Raw genomic sequence first — 17,390 nt, forward strand, 5'->3', positions numbered from 1 at the left:
CGCAGTACTATACGCAGTATTTTGAACGTCAAAATTCTATGAAATTGTGACGTTTAAATAACACTTGCACTGCGTGCGCTAACAAAATCGTTGCAGACTTATCTTGGTCAACCCCCATCTCCATACGTTTTTTTAAATGTGTGTGTAAAACCAGTTTTTCATCTTCATTTCGTTCAATGCGAGACCTTCATTACATACACCATTACATTATGACCGACAATTCCGGTTGGCATTCTTATGAATGTAAGCTCTTATTGAGAGGAGTAAATTACGAGTATAGCCTAATAACTGTGTTATAAAAACTAAGAGGCGCTATCCCGTAAGGAACCGACTTACGAATTTAGCAATTAAAAGAAGTACATAATAATCTTTAGTAATTTACTCCTCCATAATTTTACTTAATTCTATCGCTATGACAATACTGTGGGTATTATCCAATTCTCGTGTATACGGTAAATTAAGTAGACATATTTTTAACGATTCAGTAAAATGAACAGTATATACTGGACGGTAGCTCCATACATTCACTGGCCGGTTTTTTGGGAACGTTATAGGCCAAAACTACACTTGTAAATTTTACGTAAGTACTCATGTAAGTACGTACTCATCTCATCAGTTTACGCCTTTTAATTCTAGATATACTGTGTACAGCTTTCATGAGCATATTATAAATTCTATGTTTATGTAAGTAAACTAACAAATGTAATTCTGGCCTACAGCAAATACATATAGGAGTAAAAGTTATTGAAAACTCTTGTATTCGTAATTGTGGATAGTAACAATATAAAAATATTATGTAAATGATTTGTGCTTCTAGTTCCAGTCGCAACTGATTGACAACATAATATAAAACATGGTTTATAGTCCAAATTTTGACTAGTCACCTACTTCTATAAAAATAATAACTATTAAAATATCTTTCAAAAATTTCTTAAATTACATACAGTAATAGGTACATTAAAAAAAACACATAATTTTCAATCAGAGATCATAAAATATATAACTTACATATTTTATATGACGTTGGACACAGTAACGATTCACATTACACAGTTTCGCCATGTACCTAAGCATTGTACCACACCAATCTAAAAATGTACATTAATAATTCAGTTAAACTGATTATTAAACTGGTTTAAAGCCTGTCTAACTTTAGTTTGGAGAAATGTGTATAAAATTATAAAAGAGGCGTCGGTCGCCCAAATACACATCAAACTTTGAATTAAAATAATTGTCTCGCTGTAAACAGATAACATTTTTCTTAATAGGCTCTAATTTCCTTAGGATCCCCTAAGTTAGGGAAACGATTTCGAAACTATCCCCAATTCGACCTTTAAGATACGTCTAGAAACGATATGGATTAGATATGTCAGTGTCAAATGTGACGTTTCTTCAAGCAAAAATGTCACTGTTGACACTGACATATCTCATCCATATCGTTTCTAGACGTTATATTTGACGTATCCTAAAGTTCGAATCGGGCCGTATATTAAACAGACCGCTTATCGTTTTTTAATTTTAATGTTTACCAGCCATAATTCTATAAAAAAAATAAAAAAATACATTTAAAAACTTTGTAGTGTGCGAATAAAAGATCTCAATGCTGTACAATAAAAATGAGTCTCCTTTTTTGGAAGTCGGTTAAAAATAAACATCTATACACGCAAAATGGAAAGAGGGAGGCAAAAAAGTGTGTTTCTTAAGACACTACAAAAAGGACGACACTCGACAGTGGATGGAATGATTTGCGGCATTTACGATGATAGTATTTTCTTTCGTTCGGGAACATGTTAAAAATACTTTTTTTATACCTACAAATTGGTACTGTGTAGTTTATTTTTTATACTTGGGGCTCTTTGTCTCTTACATCTGACCGTCAAAATGAAAATGTTTATTCTGTAAATAGGCTTGCTTAAGCCTATTTACGGTACGGTAAAAGAGCTAGCTTTCGCTCTTTCACCGTACCGTAGTGTATGTTTAGTCAAAAACCACAGATAGGTAATTGAAGTGTGCAAAAGGGATAAACACGTAACCTTTAGCTTTGATGCCTTTGATACACCAAGCAGGGGTCGGCAAAGCGCGGCTCGCGAGTGGCTCTTTGAAGGTACAATTAAGCCACACAAAAAATTTACAGTGGAGACTTCTTAGACCACTGAAAACAACACTTGAGCTACATAGGTATTTAGTATATTATTAGTAATTTTTGCGATGTTTATTTAGCTCTTTTTCTAAAAAGTTTGCGGCCTGCACTAACGCAAACGTTTATTAAAATGTTGAACAAGTTGTTTGTTCTCGGAACGTTTTCACGTATGAAATTGAACTGGATTTATGAACTGGGTAATGATAGAGGACCTTAATCGCTACCGATTTGACCCCCCAAGTACTCGTACGCTTCGCGAAAATTCCGAGAAGTCATCGATATTTGGCCCCATACTTTGATAACCATAAATCAGAACCAGTTTTCAGTAAAATATGTAGTAGAATCTGGTTTCATCTTTTTATAAGGGCATATATAGTCTGTCGATTTGTAACTGGCCCCGAGCCGCTAATCCTTTATCTATTGTTAAGTAAAACCGCACGTGCCTCTACCTGTAAAAAAAGGGTCGTGTAATTCTCTACGGTTACTGAGTGCTGGCGAGTCGAACAAGTTTAAAATGTGTCGAGATGCGTAACAAAGGCGCGTTATTGAAGAGCGCACCTACTCTGGTTTTTTGGGCGTTGCACTTTGCACTAGCCCGCACTCAGGTGCCAATTAGAATAATTAAGACCCTTTTTTGCAGGTAACATGCGGTTTTACTTAACAATAGATAAAGGATTAGCGGCTCGGGGCCAGTTACAAATCGACAGACTATATATGCCCTTATAAAAAGATGAAATCAGATTCTACTACATATTTTACTGAAAACTGATTCTGATTTATGGTTATCAAAGTATGGGGCCAAATATCGATGACTTCTTCGGAATTTAAGACAAAGGATTAGCAGTTCGGGGCCAGCTACAAATCGACAGACTATTAACGCTTGTAGCGCCTTTATGAATAACGCCATTAAACTGTGCCGTTTCTCAAATAAATATTATATTCTTCTTCAGACGCGTTTCTGCAGTTAGACTTCTCTTTAGGTCACACTTCTTTCCCGTATAGCCAATGTTATTTCTAAATCCGAGGATGTTTCTAAACAAAATTGCACGTTTAAATTTAATAAATGGCTATTCTAAAATCGAGCTGGATCGTTGTTGGCACAACATTTAAGTGGACTACAAGTGGGAGGAGCGTATCGGGTCCCGCCCATTCCAACCCCTATTTTATGCTTTATATGTTACATTAGGGGTGTGGAATGGCTATATTAATTGCTTAACGGCTCTTTGTTAGAGTAAGGGCTGATTTAGACGATGCGAGAATGCGGGTTTTGAGTGGTCGATTGAATTGGACGTAATCAACAGTCCGCAATGTAACTAAAATCGCATGCGAGATCGCGCGCCGTCTAAATCAGCCCTAGTGATCTATGTTGTGGTGCATCTTGGTAAATTTACACAGCAAGAATTGTATGCTTAACAGTAACATAATATTTTGTTACTATTTACCTACACAAAAATGGGAGTTGCGTACTATTACAGAATCGGTTTTAGGATATTGAGCAAAATTAAATTCAGATATTTTTTGAATTACTTAATGAGTTTGGCTAATTATTTTTTTGAGTGTTCGGTTTTTTAGAGTTTGTTCTTTTATACAAACTAATAATGTGGTGGAAATATGTACATTTTATGCATTTTTACACTACTATCCAAAAAAGACTGATAATATTTTCAGGGTGGTTGTTTGTATGTGATATATGTACCTTTTGTGTACTTAGGCCTGTGGAACTTGTTGAAATTCGTGTATTTTTTGACAAAACAATGCATCTTAAATGAAATATTACATTCAGTAGGGGTTAGAAATACATAGTCAAAATAAATACATATTATGTAGGTAAGTTTCTTTTCGTTTGTAAACAATAAAGGGATATTTGGACATTCCCAATAAATTCATAAGAACTAAACATTTGAAAGAATTCATGATTGTTGTTCTTTACACTTTCTTGATTGGTATGGTATTAAGATCTAAAATAATGTGACAAACATAACACAAATTCAACACTTATTACCCAAAACCAGACTCCCGTTCCTAACTTTCGTGAAAATCGTCGGTTTTCATGTCAAAGAGCGTCCGCTAGATGGCGCGGGTGCACGCGCGCGGTTGAAATTGTAGGTAAAATTCGCCGCACGCGCCCGCTTTAGCGGCGCGCATACTATTTTAACGCAGCGTACTACGTAGCTACGCGCGAACAACACGCGAACGCGGGGTGAATCAATCCTTTGATACCTATAGAAGTGTCCTACGTGGGCGATCTCGTTGCGAACGCGAACGCCTTAGGCCCGCCGCGCCGCGCCGCGTCGCTTTCGCGAGTTGTTCGCTTACGTAAGACGCAGCGTTAGAGTTCCGCACAAAACTGTTCGCGGAACTCTTATGGGATCACTTCGGTATTGAAAATCGGTTATTCGTTAACCCGCTCGCCGCTTCGTGAACACGCACCAGCTAGCGGACGCCCAAAAGGTACCTTTTGCGTTTGCTATAACATAAATACAAATACCTATCTTATATTTATGAATTGGAAACGGCAATGGCCCATTATGATTCATTAGTGCTTTTACAAGTAGTTAATGCAAGTATGACAGGTGTCTCGACATTGTGTTGCTATAAAAAAATACAATAGCAAATTAATGGTATTAATGTTCTCTTTACTCGCAATTCGCGTACTTTTCCACCGACTCGGAAAGACGACCATTAAACAGTTCATGCAATCGGTGATAACACTGAATCCCACGCTGTGATTGGCAAATTCCGTGATTTTGTAGGGTTCCGTACCTAAATAGGAAAAAATGGAACCCTTATAGGATCACTCGTGCGTCTGTTTGTCCGACCATTTCCCCCCTTTTATCTCCGAAACTACTAGGTCTAAAATTTTGAAAAAAATACAGAAAATATTTTTTTTCCTGACATAGATGACCGGGAAACCTATTAGAAATGTGCAGTCAAGAGTGAGTCGGACTTAATTACTTAGTTTTTAATCCGACACCTACGGATTATAGACATTTCATTCACGTTCCACATAAAAAAATACATTGTTAAAAATTGGGTAATGTACCCTTCAAACGCGAGTCTGACTCGCACTTGGCCGGTTTTTTTAATTGAGTTACTTTATTTTGCGAAATTAATTCTATATTTTTTAACGTTTGATTCAAAGTATTTTTCTAAAATTACAGTCAAGTGTAAAAATAGGGGTGCACAAATCATCTCAAAAATATGTCCTATGGCTCTTAAATATGTCAGCGAATTAAGAACTATGGGACATATTTTTGTAGACAACTGTCTCTACCCATATTTTTACACTTGACTGTACATACCTATTTACGTTGTTTGTTCTGAATGCCTACCGCGAACCACGTTCGAAGTGTTGCCTCTCTGTTGCACTTGTATGTATGTAAGTAAGTGTGACAGGGAGGCAACACGTCGAAAGGCCCTCTGATCTCAATTCTGGGCTGTCAAGCAATAACTATTAACATTAACCTTTTCTAAAGGGCGTTTGTTAATAATTACAGTAATGACTGTCCAGACAGTTTGTAACAAAATGTAATTTCAATACCACGTATCTTGCCTTCGGCACGCCGTAAAATTGCGATCTGATCCGTACTTTATCGCACCATTAAGAGCGATTTCACATTGTCCGATCCTGTATTGGATATCGGTTGGAAGTAAAAAATGTATAACATGCATGTTATGTAAGAAATCTTAGCTACAAAACACCTTATGATTCGGTCAAGTTGTGTTCTAATGTCCCATACAGACAAACAAATTATAGCCAGCATTCAATGAATGTAGTATGATCTGAAAACTGTCAACCGGGACATATTTCATGCTAAAAGGGGGGGTTGCGTCAGGGGGAGGGCATGGGACACTAGTGTGCGTAAAGCACCATACCCAAAGGTATCATTACATTTATCAAATGCTAGCTATAATTTGTTTTTCAAAAAACACAATTTGAACGAATCATTAGCGGCTTGTTAAGGTCGCCGGAAGACGCTGGACGCGGGTCGCTTCCAACCGGCACGTATGGAGGTCCAAGGGGGAGGCCTATGTTCAGCAGTGGACGTCTTATGGCTGAGATGATGATGATGATGATTAGCGGCTTTATGGCCAAAACAAGGCGTACACAACACAAGTACACACACAGGCCCACGGGGCACTCTCGAGCAAGCTGTCTTTTTTATCTGGGGCCATGCGATATCAGATTGGCACTTCCGATAATTTCAAACATGTCGGACGATGTCGGATACTTTTTGTTTGTGTGCGCATATGTGTAGGCCATAGAAGCAATAGAAGGTAGGATCCTATAGACGTGGTATACGCGTGCCTCCGTGAGGGACAAAACATACGCAATGCGACACTATGATTGGTCGAATTTATTTGTTGCCCACCATAATCCATACTAAATTAACGGTGGGGAACAAAAAATATGTGAGACTGTGACAAGGACGAACAATAATAGCGCTTTCTCTGCTACTCCTACTGAAAGACACGTAAGACTATCCCGTTCTGTCAGTTACCCCCACCACTCATGCCCAATCCAGTTTAATACTAGATTCATGGTGTAGGCATAATGTTTGCAGCAGGCGCGTTGTTGCAAATACCCTCGACATTGCGGATGTCGGCCCTACATCCGATATCGGATCCGACAATGTGAAAATGCTCTTATAGTTACACCCATTTTTTATGTTTATTCAATATTACAAACAATGTTGTTTTCTGCCAAACCTCAATGTGGTTTAATTTTATCACCGATAATATGAAATTTCTCGCTGCAACATGTCCACAATAAATACCATAATCCTCATGCTTAGCAACAGTTAATTATACATCCGTCAAAATATTCACTGGTTTTCTTAATATATCTGGGAATAATTAATTTAAGGACCGGGTTAACAAGATAAGGTAACCACTCTCCAACTTAATGTCCGTGATAATATACAAATATGCGTGTTGTAACACGTATAGCACATATAAAACTAGGTAAAGTCCGGAATAGCCCACTCGTGTCTGCTCGGCTCCTCTCGGGTCAGGCTCGGGTCGGCCTCGGGCCTACTCGGGTTTGGCCGAAGTAGATGGCTCAGTGGGCTCGTGCGCCGTCTGAAAATAAATAAAAATAGGTTAAAACCTCCATCGTCTAAAGGCCACTTGCACCAGTTGCACCATTCACTAACTCGGGTTAACCGGTTAAACCTGGAGTTACCATGGTTACTAGTACAATTTGAATCTGGGTTATCGGTTTAACCGTTTAACCCCGGGTTAGTGGGATGGTGCAAATGGCCCTAAATATTTAAAACAGACGCGGTTACGGATGTGCAAGTCGCGGAAAGTTTCGATAAAGTTGCGTTCAAGATTTAAACGTAGAACGTGGATTCCTAAAACCGTTACGGTGTTCCATACACACTTAACTATCCGTGCATCTTATTACAAACACTTAAGGTTCACCTAAGGTCAGTGAAGAGCGTTGCTGTACCATCAGTAATTAGTAGACCAATCGTATACCTTATCACAATGAGATAAGGTATAACAATAGTCACCAGTTCCTCTTAGTTCGTCCAGTGGCACGCACACACCCTAGTTCAGTCATATTTTTTACCGAGCAGTTTGCAATGTAGTGATGCCATTGTGAATTGACGCATGCCTTATCTTTCTATATCTGAAGGGCCCCAGCTTACAGCTACAGAAGGGCATACAGCTTGGCAAAATAGAGTAGAAATTAAAAAGTGGCAACACTGTAGTGTCGTCCCTTTCAAACCAATCCATGTAAGAAAACGGGACGACACTACAGTGTTGCCACTTTTTAATTTCTACTCTTTTTTGCCAAACTGTAAACTTACTTACACAAATTTGAGAACAAATCCAATTATATTATTAAATATTTTGATTTGTGTTTTGTAGTACTAAACTATATATAAAATATAAACTGAAATAAAGAAAAAGGGACTAAATCCTCCACCGGCGGAGGCTTAGAAAACAAAGTATCAATAAATTAACCATACATAATTTGTTATTAAAATTTATACTTATAACCTGATACATTTTGTATACATATATAATATAGAATTTGGCAGTTTGTCTTACTGTCCTCGACCGTTGGGTAATTAATCATTAAGGGTTAAATTTCTACCAAATAACCAGAATATAAACCATAATCTACTACAATCAAAAAACGTGATCCCTGACCCACTTTGAAACATTTGATTTAAAAAGTACTATTAATATGATATGACACTTAGGTATACCTGCTGTGAAAACGTTCTATGGGGAGCCAAAAATTAGTTTGTTCGATTGTACCTATACCTACCCACAAAAGTAAAACAATGTACTTAATAATGACAATGACCCTTCACCCTTAGCGCTCAACATTTAAAAAAATACATGTATCCTCATCGCCTCTTTAAAGTCCTAAAATTTCTGTATAGTATAAAATACTAAACGATGTTATACGGTGGTCATTTTTGCCATATAATATCTCAGTGTGACCTATAAAGGGTATAAAGGATGAACCCAGCTATCCACTATCAGATGATCCGTATCAGGGATGTTGCGAATATTCGCATCCGCATCTGCGGAACATCCGCATGATTTTCAACATCCGCATCTGCATCCGCATCCGCATAACATCGATGCGGAGCATCCGCATGATGCGGATGTCGAACAAGTCGGTAACAGGAACGTATTAGCGGCGGCGCCGGCGGCGTAAGTGCTAGGTAATTTCGTCATTATATATAACGAAATCGTCTAGATCCCGAAAAGTCGGCCAAGTTACTGTTTATTAAATACCTATAACGCACCTATATTCTTGCTCAAATACTAAACGTTTCGTTTTTTTAAATAAAAAATGCTAATAATGTAATATTTGATATTTTTTAAATACCAAATCTTGACATCCGCATCCGCATCCGCGGATGTGAGGCTTTAAATATCCGCATCCGCATCCGCATCCGCATCCGCATCCGCATCCGCATCCGCGGATGTCAAAAAATCTGCATCCGCAACATCCCTATCCCTACGTATCGCGCAGTAGGCCAATGTCCGACAACCCCACACCGGACCGGATCGAGCGCAAAATAAAAAAAGTAAACAATTAACTGCCGCAACAATGTTGCAAACCAGTCGCGGGGGACGGACTCGCCCGTCATTATTTTAAATCGACAGTTCCGGTACGGTGACACGTTATAATCCGGTTTGTGGGTAATAACGTGGCTTAGATTATAGGTTAGTAAAAGGATTTGACAGGTGCCGGTTTTCCTACGGGAGCCTCTGGAAGATGAAAATTGTTTAACGATTAACACCAATCGAGTACCTTTTTATAAAGGTATCATGATGACAGATGCAGCGAAAGGTGACGTGATTTAGCAGACATTAATTAAGATTCGTTTGGCGTTTTCTATATAGGTACGATTGTGTCTTGGCTGTGCCCCTTTTGTGCTGTGAGGGAATACAATTGTTTACAAGGTTATTAAAGATGCCGCCATAAATTTAATAACCTCAAGGCACAGACTCAAGGTAATAAACATAAACAGAATATAAGAAGTAAAAGTCACATACGAAATAAGTGAAGAAGTCCTGTAATGCCAAGGGCAGGAATCAAAGCGTCTCCAGTATTGGCGGCTTAACGAGGATTCTAAACTTCCAAAAAAAATATAAATCATTTATCGTTTTGCCAGGCAGTACGACTTTTCTCTCTCTTCAAGTGACAAATGTACCGATATTTTTATTATTTTTTAATAATGTTGGCGCACAGTTCGGCACTGTACTTTAACAACTAGGAACTTAAAGGTTAAATTACGTTAATTTATACTCACTAATTGCAAAAGGCAATAAAATGTTAGTTTATGACGTTTAGAGCTTTTATTTACGGCCGTGTAATGAATTTATGTCAATATTATAATTACTACGCGATATCAAACGCAGGAATCCATTTTTTTTTAACTTATGAGTACATAATGCGGAAAATGAATCAGTATTACTGTCATATCCATTATACATGTCAAAAACTTAACAGCACACGTATACCTGGATAATGTCACCTGCCACTTAAGTAAGTTTGCATAATTTCAAACTTTAATACCAAACTATAACTGTCAGTACATCGTTATACTTAGCGATAACTTGACAGGCTGCTGCATCTATAGGTACCTGCAGGCGTATTACGGATCGCTTTATCCACATTTATCCATGTGATAAAATAACTGTCACTTTTTAACTTCGCGGGAAAGACAGAGACGAACACCGTTTTATCATGCTGTCACGTAGACAAAAACGACCATCATATCCGTACTGGATATTATCACCTGCCTTGTAAGGTTAATTTCTGCGTCCATCATACCGGCCTGAGGGCCTCCCGCCAACATAGAAAATCGCCTGCCTCTGTCGCTCTTGCTTCGAGCGATAGAGAGGCAAATAGACAAACGAAAGAAATAGTACGCGGCCGCGGTCCTTTGTAATTCGCGTGTTAAGAAGATATACCGTCATCATCATCATCATCATCATCATTCAGCCTATATACGTCCCACTGCTGGGCACAGGCCTCCTCTCACTCGCAAGAGAGCTTGGGCTATAGTCCCCACGCTGGCCCAATGCGGATTGGGGACTTCACATACACCTTTTGAATTTCTTCGCGGATGTATGCAGGTTTCCTCATGATGTTCTCCTTCACCGAAACGCAAATGGTAAATATCAAATGATATTTCGTACATAAGTTCCGAAAAACTCATTGGTACGAGCCCGCGAGATTTGAACCCGCGACCTCCGGATTGAAAGTCGGACGTCATATCCACTCGGCCACCACCGCTTTTTTCCGTAACCGTAGATATACCGTAAAATCAGGTAACTATAGCCCTTAAGTACAACTATGGTCCAGTTTTTAACGTTGATTCTTAACGAGCCTTTATGATTTGTACTCGTTACATTTATATTGGAGCTTATTAGATACACTAAGGGCTGATTTAGACGGTACGAGAACTCGCATGCGAGTTTCATTACATTGCGGTATTTGATTGGTCGACTGAATTGGTTGTAACCAATAGTCCTCAATGTACTTAACTGAAATCGCATACGAGTTCGCGCGCCGTGTAAATCAGCCCTAATGCTCTTTTTCTATATTATATACACATCATAATTTGAAGTATACTTACTAGTAGGTATACTTACATATTTTAGGTACTGGAACTTGAATTTAGACCATAGTTGTAAGTTGTGACCTAAAGTTACCTGATTTTACGGTACACCAAATTGCGTAAAAATATTTTCTATGTTGTGAGAGAGGGAAATGGGGTCTATGTTTGTGGAGAAGCGGTCACGTGACTTCGCCCCATTTCGTCTTAAATGTTTTGGGTCCCAAATCTGGCCCTGGTCTTTACTCTCGCAACGCTGCGGCCGGGAGGTCCGTATTCCATAATAAACGAAAAATGTGTCACGCCAAACTTTTACACAATTTATCACATTACATCTAAATCCATTCGAGTGCAATGAGGTAACAGACAGACAGACAGATTTTCTTTGCATTTACATATAATAATATTAGTAGTAGTAGGGATGATATTATAGTATCTGTAGTCAGTTTTTTTTAGCATTAGAAATAAGGTAAATAATCTTGATGTGTCATTTAATTGAAAAACACGTTTTAAAAATAAGTCACGGCAAATATGTAACAATTATGAATCTAATACGAATATTTATATTCTTCTGCTTTCATAAGTAATAGTTACTGATTTTTAAAAAGCGTTTTTCAATTAAAAGACATGTCAAGATCGCTTACCTAAAAAAAAAAACTATAGTAGAAGGTAGCATAGTTTCCTAAGTAATTCTGTTTAGTTTTTACTTAACATAATGCAAATCACAGGCCAATTCGAATCAAACCGATATTTGAATAATATTGGAATCATAGCAGTTATCAGCTGTCCATTCTGATTTGTCCGTAAATGTCATACAAATGACAGCTAACTGAGATGATTCAAATGTCGGTTTGATGTCAGGACTGTCAGGCGCACGTTCGAATTGGCCTGTCAGTTGCACGCAACCAGGCCTTCAAGCAGTCCTTACCTATAACAACTTATAGTTACCCATAATAACTTCTTTCCAACTGCCTCAGATAAGTGGTAGACTTATATTAATAGTAGTTATTTGAGATAATACATTTTAACCGACTTCAAAAAAGGGAGTTCTCTATTCGTAGGAATATTTTTTTAACTGAATGTTCACCTATTCCTCGGAGACCATTTTAGGTTTACCTATAGGCTATTAAAATAAAATTGGATAACATATTTAATTAGTAATTACACAAACGGGTCTACCGCTATATAATTTCATTGTTTTTACTTTAAAATCCGACGTTTTAGCTGATTTTGCACCAGCTTTGGTCACGGAAAGACTGACGTCCCAGCAAATAAAACACCACTGAACTACCCGAAATTAGTTTATAAAAAATGTTTAGGGTTAAATTATATCGCGGTAGACCCGTTTGTGTAATTAAATATGTGTACAAAACTTTTGTGTAATTAAATAAGTGTACGAGAGCTTAACGTGTATTATTGCATAACTTTTCTGTTCGGAGCAAATTAACTGTGACAGACAGGCAGATACACGAGTGCATGATCCTATAAGGATTTCGTTTTTCTTTTTGAGGTGCGGAACTTTAAAAAGGGTAAAACTGGGGTTCCCTAACTGTGCGCGACGCCCCGTGGCGTCTGGAACCGGTATGCTTACATTGCTTACATTCTAGTGTTACGCACAAGTTGTAATAAATGACTAGTAAATGAAGATAAGTGTTTATTTTCTGCTAATAAATCAATGTATTTTTATTATTAACCTTTTCGTATGTGTGCGGTGGTCACTCGTGGGTTCAAACCTCGGTCGTGTCGTATAGAGAAGAAATATCGTTCTCAAGAAAAACGCATAAAGTTGACTAATTATTTTGTCAGGAGTCAGGATCCTTATAATACGATACCTTATTAAACTGGGCAAAATATTCAACACCGTAAAACGGGGTGAGTAGGTTTCGCGGGGAGAGGTGGGTTATGAATGGGGAGAGAAGGTTTGAGAGGGGGGTGAGATGGGATTTTAAGGCTACAGCTACAAAAATAATGTATTCCAATTTAAAATGGAGCTATAGTAATACGCATAATAAAAAAAAATCGATCCAACAATCTTCCAAAATCACCTTTGTATGAGAACCCCTCTCACTCCAAATACGAGGCACTACGGGGTGATGTGGGTTTTCCTCTTTATCGTCAAAGTTATGAAATGGAACTACCCAAAATAAAATAAAAACTAAAATACAAACGTCCGGAACACTTATTATATACACCATTCAGTTTTCATATGTAAAAATAAAATGTTATCGAGGTTTGAATTTCAGTTTTGACCCTACTCACCCCATTTTACGGTACTCACCTACAGAATCCCTAGTGTAAATTTAATTCGATAGCGTGACGGACGTACGCGTTTGTGTCAAGTCTCATTTTGTATAGAATTTTGAACAGCGCAAGTGCAAAACATCAACAATGTTTTGTACGGAACACTAAAAACACGTACGACCGTCACGCCATCGAATGAAATGTATAGTAAAGTGTCATTATATGGAACTTGCTAACTATTTATGTAAACAAACCGCCATATCGAAATTGTCTCCGAATGGTGAATTTACTAGTGACTTTTGTTTACATAGTTAGCAAGCTCCATATAGAATGACACTTTAGTGGTACAGAACCCTCGACGTTTAAATATTTTCGATCTCCGATTTTTTCCTTGGAAATTACCACAGAAATATCTGATCAGAATACTATTTTGTTGCTTCTACTAACAAAAAGTCAGTTGACATCAAGAAACAATGAGTAGGCAAAGAAATACTGATGCTGCAAGTTTTTATTTTGAACCGCTTTTTCTCAAACATGCGCGGAAATAATGCTGCTGCTGTACATCATTCGATACCTCCCATTAAGGGAGGTATGAGAGGCCGTGTCCGCTTCGGCCGCGACGACTGTGGCGGGTCGCTCCCCACCGCGTGGGGAAGTCAATCGTCATCATTTTGAGGATGACGGTGTTGCTGGTGTGTGGGGAAATAATGCCATTATACCCCAGCCACACACTCGTCGAGTGGCATGGGAAGTAGCGAGGAAAGTAGGCAGAGAAGAGACGTACGGCCCAGCCACGACAGCGGCGGCGGCGGCAAAAATATGTTGAAGCGAGACACAGCGATCGGACCTTTCGTTTCCACCTATGGTTGCCGCCGCCGCCGCCGGTCGCACAATGTCGTGGCCGGACCGGTAGGATGGGAACGTTACGTCATGCCGCACGTCATGCTCACCGCTCCCTATTTTGTCGCACGAGTCAAAGGACCGGCAACACTATAGTTCGTTCATATAGAACTTGAAAGAAGGTAAGCGATCTTGATGTGTCTTTTAATTGAAAAACACATTTTAAAAATAAGTTACGGCATATATGTAACAATTATGAATCTAATACGATAATTTATATTCTTCTGCTTTCATAAGTAATAAGTACTGATTTTTAAAAAGCGTTTTTCAATTAAAAGACATGTCAAGATCGCTTACCTTCTTTCAAGTTCTTTCTAATGCTAAAAAAAAACGAACTATAGTGCAGAGCGTCGCAATTATATGCGCGAGTCAGTGGTGGACTTGCAGTGTTGGCCGCCCTAGGCCCCAGGCCCCGTAGTAACTACTAGCCGCCCCTTTCTCAGCACCCATCTATAGACTGCCGCCTTGCTGCCGTCCCTAATATCTTGCCGCTGTCTAGGCCCTGGGCCTTATGGCAAATCCGCCACTGGCGCGAATAGAGCAGTGTGTGGCCAGAGGGCATCGCGTCAGCGCAAGAAGCAGAGCGCTACAAGTACATGCGGCCCACACCAATTTTGGTGTCTAGCAGTATTTAGTTGCCGCGCACCGCTATGGAACGGACGCCTGCTCGCGCTTGCACCACCTGGCGGTCATATCTTTCGTAATAGACGCATTTTGTTAGAGAGTGAACCTTCTGTACCATAGTACTACTATCATTTATTCTGTGGTGAGGAGCAAAGCGTGGCGGGGGTACTTATATGGTCGTGATAATATGCTGTGAAGCGTGTGCTGCAGCCGCTGCAGGCGTTTTAGTGAAATACGCCGGCAACGTTAATTTTTATTACAACATTGTGTGCCCGAGCCGCACGTCACGTCATACTTAAAATTTACCTTTTAGGTTTTAGGTTATTGGTTTTTAGGTCAATTTCCGCGAATTTTTACAACAAACCACTACCGTAAAATGGGGTGAGTAGGTGCAAAACTGAAATTCAAACCTCGATAACATTTTATTTTTATTTACACATGTGCAAACTGAATGGTGTATATTATAAGTGTTCCGGACGTTTGTATTTTAGTTTTTATTTTATTTTGGGTAGTTCCATTTCATAACTTTGACGATAAACAGGAAATCCCAACTCACCCCGTAGTCCCTCGTATTTGGGGTGAGTTGGGTTTTCATACAAAGGTGATTTTGGAAGATTGTTGGATCGATTTTTTTAAGTGAAAACTTCTTTAGCGTCGCTGTGCACTTTTTGTGATGGGGAAAAAAATGTTAAACTTGCGACAGCGTAAGATGTAAGACGCTTCGTAAACGGACACGTGACCTAATCGAAAAACTGTTACAATGTCATTGAATTTTCACTTCTCACGGCACTCCCGGAGTGCAACCCGTTGTTTTTTTTTATTATGAGTATTACTATAGCTCCATTTTAAATTGAAATACATTATTTTTGTAGCAGTAGCCTTAAAATCCCATCTCACCCCCCTTTCATCCCTTCTCTCCCCATTCATAACCCAACTCTTCCCGCGAACCCTACTCACCACATTTTACGGTATTCCTTCCTACCCTACGTTCATTTCGCTCGGCCGTCTGTCCTCATTCCCGGGCCAGCGTAGTAAGGTGTTATATTACTTATCATTATCAAACATGAGTGGAATTATTACAGTTACATACGTTTGTAATTAGGTTTCTAAAAAGGCGGCAAATTTAAAAAATATAGGCGCGTAGCATGGTCGTCCATAGAAAATTTGAGTTTCGCGTCTTTTTCGACTGACAAATTGGATTTGCCAAAGTATATTTATATGACAGATACTTTTGGGGCATTGTCATATCAGAGACTTCCAGCTGACTGCCTAAAGGTCACGAATTAAACACGTAGTTCTAAACTTTTAGGATTTTTAACTCGTCGATATTAAATTACTAAAGTTACCCATTACGTTTAATGCTTATTTTAGTGGGTTTCCTTAAAAATTGCCATTTTTACGAGCGCGCCGAAGTCCAGAGCTTTAAGAGCAGCTTTACGAGCTTCGGCATTGTTATTAGTTATACAATGTGAAGTGAGCTTTACAGTGGAACTTTTGACATAAACTTGCGACGTAAAAATTTATGCGACGAATGCAACTAGCCGCGTATTTTTTCAAGTTTTTCATGATCAAAGTTATACAGTTAGCGGAATTGAAATAAAAAAGGCCAAGTACGTGTCGGAACATAGCGTACATTTTCGGGTAGTTATATACAACATTGATTGATTAACCAACCAAATACAAAACCACCTGGATCTGTCACTGAACGACTTGACTTTAACCTACATTATTTGATCATGTAATGTTTTCATCTACCATCAACTGGCTTAAGAAGCCATTTGAGGGTAGATTTTGTTTGTTCTTTTTTAAATACCTAAAGATACAGACCATGGTATAATAATATACTCCGCCTGGTACTCCATTCCGAGATTCGCGTATGACCTAACTGACACGCGCCTACGTCATCATGCTGTTTACAGGTTCTCAAACTTTGAAATGTGGGAGAATTTTAACCAACGGTGAAAATTATTTTAACGGCATTAATTTTAAGTTATTCATGTAGAAACATAGTAAAATAAAACAAATCTAATGTATTAAATTAAACTTTATTTATCTATACAAGACAAACGTTTGAAAAACTAATTCACAGTTACACATTAATTACCAAGCTTACGACGTGAAAAGTTTGGAAAACACTGCGACTGCTGACACTGAGCGAGAAGGAAATAACAATTAACACGCGTTCGACAAGGATGACGGTCAGGGCATGAAGTTATCTAAATCCGAATTGTCAAATGTGCACAGCGCTATCCTGTGTTGCCAGTAGTATAAACAGAATTACCCGAAAGTCTGAAATTTCTTTCGTGAATCGGAAGATATTGCTAACGAGTAATTAAAAATGACGTGTTATTGTAAAATTTAAGCTAAAATACATATAAATGAAA

The 17,390-nt window shown here is 38.6% G+C and overlaps 1 protein-coding gene across 1 annotated transcript in view; it reads right to left on the reverse strand.

Moving 5' to 3' along the window:
* Positions 1-5,440: 5,440 nt before the first annotated feature.
* The window catches only part of LOC134799128 (protein doublesex), a 330,707-nt gene continuing 318,757 nt past the window's right edge, over positions 5,441-17,390 (reverse strand). The window contains exon 4 of the mRNA XM_063771529.1: positions 5,441-7,222. The gene's annotated coding sequence lies outside the window, so the exon portion shown is untranslated. The remainder of the gene's footprint in view (positions 7,223-17,390) is intronic.

This window comes from Cydia splendana, chromosome 18, assembly GCF_910591565.1.
Source record: "Cydia splendana chromosome 18, ilCydSple1.2, whole genome shotgun sequence".
NCBI classification, from domain to species: domain Eukaryota; kingdom Metazoa; phylum Arthropoda; class Insecta; order Lepidoptera; family Tortricidae; genus Cydia; species Cydia splendana.